Below are 8,939 nucleotides of genomic sequence, written 5' to 3'. Positions count from 1 at the left end.
TAAACCTAATACATTTCGAATATCATATTAGTATGTTGGTACTCATTAGTTAATCTAAACACTGTTTTTATCAAGCGAGTTGCTGTCAAAATTATTTCCAGTGCAAAATAAGCCCAATTTCACCTTAATGCTTGATCATACCAAACAGATTAGAAAATTTCAATGTTGGGCTATTTCTGCTTATCTCAAACTACTTTTTTTCACTCATAAATACGTTAATTTCATAGGCAATATACATAAGTTTTTCTTCGCCGTGGCATCCACAATACATAGTACTTTAAACCTAATACATTTCGAATATCATATTGGTATGTTGGTATTCATTAGTTAATCTAAACACTGTTTTTATCAAGCGTTTTGTTATTATAAATTACATTAAATCAAATACATTCATTTTGTACATGATCTTATAACTATTTCAAGTTTGTTTGTATCAGTTCATCACTTTTATTTAATATAAGATAGCTGGCTATTGCTTGAACTCATGGGAGAGAAAACAGTCTAACATAAAATAAAACTTTAATTGGAACTCCAATGGATTTAATGAAATGACAAAGAAGTTTCATGGATGTCGCGAACTGGGACATTGGATAGTCTACCTTGGGTACGCAAGGAATTTATTAGTCCAGATCTGACATCACGATACTCCACGCATGTCCAAACGACATGATCAATATCGCGATAACCTTCGTCACAAGCACAATGATTAGTTTCGAAAAGTCCAATTCGAAGGAGATGTGCATCTAACGTGTAGTGATTGGACATGAATCTGGACATCACACGAATGAAGTCCCTACTCACATCCAGTCTCCTGAACTATGCCTTAGTCGATATTTTAGGAATAATTGAGTGCATCCTCCGACCCAGATCATCTTTATTCCAAGAGGCTTGCCAGCTGCAAGTATTCTTTGGCGAGACACGCTATAGAATTCGTTGAAAGCAATCGGTCTCTCATAAATTTCACCTTCAATAGCACTACGTTTGGCTAAAATATCGGCTAAAATATCATTGCCTGGAATGGAACAATGAGCCGGGACCCAAACTATTGTGATTTGATAATTATTGTTCAATATGTTGTTCAGGCACTGTTTTATTTTGTCCAAGAGAAAAGGTTCATTTTTGCCAGCAGCGTTTGAACGAGTGTCTTCAATTGCACTCAGATCTGTGGAGAGAAAATAACGGTTTGGAGATAATGTGACGATTACACTCAAACTATAATGAACTGCTGCTAACTCTGCTATATAAACAGATGCAGGTTCTTGAAGCCTAAATGAAACCGAAACATTATTGTTGAATATACCAAACCCAGTAGCCTTTTCAATTCGTGATCCGTCCGTGAAAAACATTTGGCAATTTGGATGTCAGACGAAAGTAATGCAAGGCAATCATTCGTCCCTTTATTTCTACGGAAACCAAACTGAATATCTGACAACAAACCGTTCGTCTCGACCAAAGTGTCGAAACGTCGTAGAATAATTTTTTCTAACAATTTTCTGATGCAGGACAACATCGCAATGAGTCTATATGAGTTGTGATTGGAAGCTGGTTTCCCCGGCTTTTGAATGGCGATAACTTTCACTTGCCTCCAGTCAGGTGGGACAATATTTTGCTCAAGAAATATGTTGAACAATTCCAACAAACGACTTTTTGCAAGGTCGGGCAGATTCTTCACCAAGTTGAATTTAATTCTGTCCAACCCAGGAGCGTTATTGTTACAAGATATGAGTGCTATGGAAAATTCTATCATTGAAAAGGGACTATCACTGGAATCATCATTTAGATAAGGCTCCCTAATAATGTTATGCGTAGGAACAGAATCTGGACAAACTTTCCTCGCAAAATCAAATATCCATCGGTTCGAGTATTCCTCACTCTCATTTCCTATGTTACGATTCCTCATTCGTCTGGCCGTATTCCAAAGGTTGAGGCTTCTTTTGACAAACCTTCGACAAAATGTCTCCAATAACTACATTTCTTGGCCCGAAGTATGCTCTTGTACTTGGTTTCTAAAGTCAAGAATTTTTCAAAATTCTGAGGAGTTCCTCCTCCTTGTTTTAAAAACGTCTTGAAAGCGTTTCGCGTGTTTAGCATCTGAGCACTCTTTGTCCCACCAAAGGTTTGGAGGCCTTCTGTTAGACGATGGGCCAAGAAATCGTTTGGTTTGGGCTTGTTCTGCGGCCTCCAGAATCGAACAAACGAGGAAGTCATATTTCCTTCCATTGAGCTCAAGGTACTCAAGGTGATTTCATTTAATACTATGAAAAAAACATTGATTCCAAGTTTTTCTTTTTCTTTTTTTTCTATCGTCCATATCTTCTAAACCTTATGAGACAGATGATTTATGTCTTCGACAAAGTTATAGTATTTGAGTTTATCTACAATATTGTTGAAGACTTCAAAATTGTATTTCTTCAAAAAAAAAAGTTAGTTTTTTGTGTGTCTTTACAGTGAGTTTTGGAACATGGTTTTTAAGTTTAAAAAAATCTTCAAACTACACCGAGCAACTATTGTGAAGATATCAAACAACTCAGATCAACCGTTGTAGCATAATAAAAGAAAGCAAACTCACATTACCACCACTAGCAGCAGTGGTGCTAGATACATTTAGGAATGAGCTATCGTTCGGACCTTGTGTCGGTTTTTCTTTAATAACATTTTTTACAGATATCGGATTATGTTACAGTCTTCAAAGGTTTTCTTCCTCATTAAATTTCCTACAAAAATTGCATGCCCGCTGATTTTTTGAGTATATAGGGTGACCTCCAGATGATTTTTTTGTTAAAAGTTAGTTTTCCCATACTAAATCCCATACAAACTTTGAACCGCGGGCGCGAAAATATAGTTTCTCCTATCGAGCTAAAATTTTACATAGTTTCTATGGGACTCAAAACGAACACGAAAAGTTTGGTGGAGCGAGAAAATTTTTTTTCCCATACAACCTTGTCCCACCCTATTGTCCAACTTGAGCTCTTGGAGGAATATATAGCGAAGCAATGCAAATGTCCTTTCCTTTAATGTTTATTTGACAAGCAACAACTTCTATACTAGAAGTCGAAGGAATGTTTAATCTATAAAAGAAATAACATTTCTTAATTCCTAAAAGCACTCCACCATACGGGGAGTGTCTATCGAGACGTATAATGTTAAAGTCATTAAAATTTAAGGCTATGTTTGATGTAAGCCATGTTTCGCACAAAGCAAATACATCACATTTTTGACTATGCAACAAAACTTTAAATGAATCAAGTTTTGGCATGATGCTTCGACAATTCCACTGCAGGACAGTGATTGAATCATTTGCGGCGGATGATAAATTATCCATCAAATGATACAAAACCTGAGAGAACTGGCCATTGAGCTGATAACTCAAGTTCTAGATATTGGAAGGAATGCCATCTTTAGAGGTTCAGAAATATTGAATGCTACGAAAATCCTAAAATTTCTGAAAACTTCAGTAATCCTGATGGTGGCTGTGAAACGGAGCCCACTGGATTATTGTCTTTTCTTGAGCTAGTTCCTGGATTGGCTTGTGAATTTGACAAACCAGGAGGCAAAGTTTTTGGTTTTAAATTTGACTTTTTAGCTTTAACACGGGGATCTTTTTTTGAAGGTGTAATTTTAGGTGTCTTTTTTGGTATTTTGTGGTTTGGTAATCTCCTCTTAACAGACCCTTGAGGAGTGACAAACGAGGTATCTTCACTACTTCCGTCAGAGTCAGATTCCTCTGGCTCCGCAAGATTTGAAAAACCGTTTTTGGTTTCCAAAGGTGGGACATAAATGATCGTTTTGAGCATTTCTGCATATGTGCGCTTAGACCTTGCTTTTAAAGAAAGCTTCATTTTGTCTTTACGCAACTTAAATGCAGCGCATACTGAAAGATCATCATGAGGACTCTCCCCACAATAAACACATTTTTCAATATCTATATCGAAGATTATCCTTACGAGTCCCTTAACATTTTATGCATTTAGATTTATTACTACAATAAGTAGCTGTATGTCCGAATTTTATACAGTTCGTGCAATTCATAACATGTGGTACGAAAAGCCTAACAGGAAGACGAATTTTATCGATATAGACATGGCTAGGCTACACAGATCTGGCAAATGTTACTCGAAACGAATCTGAGGGACGATAAGACTTTTTTTCCATCGACAATAGATGCTAAGTACGACTGAACTTGGTGTGCTGCCTGTACCTGACCCCAGGTACAGTGCTTTTACTCTTGGTGGCGATCAAAAGTGATGCTTGCAGTGTAGCACCTCGCGGTATATGTCGTCTCTTTCGATCCTACGCAGCGTATAAATTCTGTTACCTGGTAGATCAGCACTGGGTTTCTTAAGGACCTCCGTGCCTTTGCACCCCTTCGTCTTCGCACCTTTATGCGCTCGCACCACTGTGTCTCTAAACCTCTGTGCGTATGAACGGGATGGCCTTCGTTACTAGCTTTCCAGTCGGGAAACGCCCCGAATATTGCCTTGGCTATTAGAACCAGCAGTTTTAACTACCTGCAACTGTTAACTCACGTGCAGTATAATAGAAACACAACCTCTTCGCTTGAATGGTTTTAACCGAATGAGTCTCTCAAACTACTGAAAATTGTATCATTAATTGCTGACCATATTTCCGATGGGGAAAAATTATGATTATAGAAGTTCAAAAAATGCCCTTGATTTTTCTATAAGAAACATAAAACGCACCAAGATCTATCCAAAAAGTATCCAACATTGAAACAGACGAAAAATATAACACACCTAATCAAATTCACCGATACCACGAAGGCATTTTATGTGATTATTGTGAAGAATCGAAAAGAGAGAGAAAAAAAAGCACCTATAAAAATAGCACCATTAGATGGAACCGATTCAGTTACCGGCACGAATTCCCACAGAATCACGCAAGTATCCGAACTCAACGTAGAAAACAATCGATCTCAGGATGAAAGTCTTACTGGTTTTGGCACTGTTGGTGGCCGTGGCTTTCGCTGCGACAACACCGTCGGATGATTTCGACTTCAGCTGGATTGGACAGAATGACGACATCAGCAAGTCGATCGTCGACGCTCTGAAAGACATCGGAGTCAATCTGAATTATGTCAATGGAATATACCAAGTACCTGGTAATTGAAACTGTGTGAGAAGCGTTGTATGGAAAATAAGGAATAAAATAATTTCTGTTCAAGTCAGATATTGAAGGTTGTAGTTTTTTTTCTCTGGTCAAGGAATTTATTCGATTATTCTTTTCGTGAAGTATCAATGCTGTCAAGGGTCCATATTCCTTCCATATCCCTGCTCATTAAGCTCATTTTAATTAGTAATTCTATAACAACTATAACCTTAAAACACAAACGATAAAGTTTTTTTTCAATCATCGAACTTTTATAAAGGCAATTGTAGCCAAATTGGTCAATAGATTTCTATTGTACTAAAAATAATCTAATTCTTCGAGAGTCATTGTATTAAATCGAGATAACGAACGTCATTCTAGCAAATGGTTTACAATAATCGAAACAATGGACTGACTGCAGAGGGACTGAGATAAATATGGATAGCTCTCTGATAGTTACTTCAAATACTGTAAAATTGCAGCAAACACACAGCTTATAGATAGAAACAAAAATCCGACATATGTACGACTCTGTTAGTCGTACAGCTTGGCATCCTGAACGTCAGTCACTGCACTGCTGTCTTTGTACGACCTGGCTATCAATTTTCCGGATCACAAAATATAGCATGAAAGTACCTTTCGCTTTCCATCAGCTCCGGCCATATCTCCATCGCAGATTGACTAGAGTTGTATCGTTTGTGAAGCGCGTACATCTGCGTTGCAGCTACGATGAAGAGATTAGAACGGTGATTTAAAGATATTGAATGCCACAGTTTTTCCGATATGGGAAAACACAGCTGAATCAACAATCTCGTTCGAACTTAAGGAACCAGATAACGTTGTTTGTTTTTATATCTGTCATAGCAGAGTTTGTTCATTTAGATACAACGGATAATGGTTTCGATTAAAACAGCTTACACTACCGGATCTAATCAAATAAAACGTGCTTTATACACCTAGCAGTTAGATGATATATTTTTTATCGATTCGTATGTTTACTACATATTCGTTCGTCGCAGTACAACCGATGGCTCATAAAGTTTAATATGATTCAGGGTTTTATGACGTAAATTAATCATTACCTTAGTTGACCTTCCAATCAATACCCAAACGGAAGACAGATTGGGAATCACTAAATGATAAGATAGGATTGCCAAAAGAAAAGAAATGTTCAGAGACAGCACTCAAGCTTATCTCTTTTTGACCTACAATCTATATGCACTGTAAATTCGCTGTGAGCGCAAACAAAGCTAGCATTTGGCTGCTTCGCGTTCGTGAAAAACGTTTGGGCAGAGGGCAGTACACTCCCACTTAGAAAAAAACGTTCAACGGGGGTCCTTCATTGGTCCAATACGTTGGATCATTGGTCCAATGAAAGTCCAATCAATCGTTCAACGGGAGGCCAACACGGGACCTTCGTTTGGCGATTTTGAAACAGACCGTTGAACCGAATGCCATTTTTTACGTTCAACAAACCCGGCAGGCAGAGGTCCATTGTTGAGCCATTTTTAACACGAGGAGTTGGAGCCCCGTTGGACTAGTTTTACTGCAGAATTTCTGAGTTTTTTCCGCTTATTTGTTTGAACTAATAATACATACCTGCACAATACTTCCACTTCACGTAGAATAACAACACATTTTCTTTCTATGTAAAGGTAACACTTAATTTTCACACTATTTTTGCAAGACAAAAAACAACAACAAACCGTTTCAGCAAATTGAACGAATATTTCGTTCAACAAGCGTTTGAGCAACAAAATTGAACGGCATGCTGAGAGGGCTGGCACCAGCATGCTGGCAGCCAGCAGAAGTGTAAACGGGGCATTAGAACAAATTCAGCAGCTGCAAGATTCATATGGGTAGTTTATAATATAAGTGAAACTGAAACAAACGTATCCCCAGCAAGCCGTTTTAGTATTATTTATTCGAACAGTTCTACTCAGGGATGCCAGGTCATTATTCCGAAAATCTGTAATCAAGCTAAAAACCTGTCTGTGAAAATCTGTGCACGTTTCCCGTACCATAATAAAGACTGTCCCAGAAAGTATGAACGCAACGAAAAACCGCTGCCATTTCGCAATGGTTCAGAATCTGTCAATTTTTATGGCTGCGTCCTGTTGTTTACAATCTTCTCTAACCACTTGTGCAATTGTTTATTCGTTTTCATTAGTTTGTTTCGAAATGCGTGGACATTCAGCAGAACAACGTCGAAAAATTGTGTACAAATGGTGCACAGAACGCGGACTGTCACTGAAAAAGATAGAAAAAATGGAAGAAGTAAGTGAAAAAGTCGTGCGAAATGCAATCAGGAAGTTCGGTGAGGATAACATCTTTGAGGATAATCCGAAAACGGGTCGAAAAAAGGACCTGTTAACACTTAGTTGGATAAACGTATACTGAAGGCGTTCGAGCAAAAGAAGGAGGTTTCAGTTCGGGATGTGGCCAAAAAAGTGGGCACTTCGAAGTCAAATGTTCTTCGTGCTAAAGAACGTTTGAATCTTCGAACCTATAAGAAGCAGAAACAACCAAAACGTAGTCCGAAACAAAAAGCATCGATCAGGCCGAGGGTACGAAAGCTGTACAATACGATTCTTGCTGGAAATTTGAACTACATAATCATGGACGACGAAACCTACGTGAAACTCGATTACAGATTCCTTGCCGGGACCACAATATTATACGGTGCGAAAAGGGCAAGTGTTAAACCAGTCCGAGACATCGATTGAACTCGAAAAATTTGGTAAGAAAGCTATGGTATGGCAAGCAATTTGCAGCTGCGGTAAGATTTCGAAACCCCTCATCACCATTGCTTTAATGAACAGCGAAATATACATCAAGGAATGTTTACAAAAACGACTTCTACTCATAATTCGAAGGCACAAAGATCCTGTTGTTTTCTGGCGAGATCTTACTTCTTGCCACTACTCGAAATCAATGGTAGAATGGTATACTACCAAAAATGTCAATTTCGTCCCAAAAGACATGAATCCACCAAATTGCTCACAACTTCGACCAATTGAGGAATTTTGGGCATTAACGAAGGCACATCTTAGGAAACATGTCTCGGCAGCCGAAACCATTCAACAGTTCGAAAAAGATTGGAAAAAAGTGTCAAAACTTGTCGCCAAGAAGTCTGTACGGAATTTAATGAGGAACGTTATTATTATTATTATTATTATTATTATTATTATTATTATTATTGTAAAATCAACAGACACATTGTAGTCCTAATGATAGTTTCTAATACTAAGTAAAAAATTTGCTTGAATTGTTTTCCATGAAAGGTTGAAGTCAAATCCAGATGATACACGATTGAACGATCTTTGCAAGCCTATAACGCACCGTTTGTTCCATAGTTGATGCGACGTAGAGGTAGTCGAAGAAAGGCGTTGTTACGGAGAGCACGGGGACGAACATTGATATTAACCTCACGGAGCAAAGCGGGGCAGTCAATCCTATCATTTAAAATATCAGCTATCATCAAAGCACGCGACAGCTCTCGTCGTACTTGTAGTGTGTCAAGACCAATCAGCAATCCGCGACTTTCATAGCTCGGCAGTTGATGTGGATTATTCCAAGGTAATCGTCGAATAACAAAACGTACGAATCTACGTTGTATAGATTCTATTCTATGAGCTCCATTGAGGTAAAGAGGGTTTCAGACTACTGAGCAATATTCCAAAGTAGAACGAACGAGTGTACAGTATAGAGTCTTCCGGCAATAAATATCATTGAAGTGCTTAGCCATTCTAAATATGAATCCCAAACAGCGTGAAGCTTTCGCAACAATGTAGTTAATGTGCTGTTTGAATGATAACTTCTCATCGAGAAAG

The sequence above is a fragment of the Malaya genurostris genome, chromosome 3 (genome assembly GCF_030247185.1).
Source record: "Malaya genurostris strain Urasoe2022 chromosome 3, Malgen_1.1, whole genome shotgun sequence".
Classification (NCBI taxonomy): domain Eukaryota; kingdom Metazoa; phylum Arthropoda; class Insecta; order Diptera; family Culicidae; genus Malaya; species Malaya genurostris.
This window is presented reverse-complemented; position numbering follows the sequence as displayed.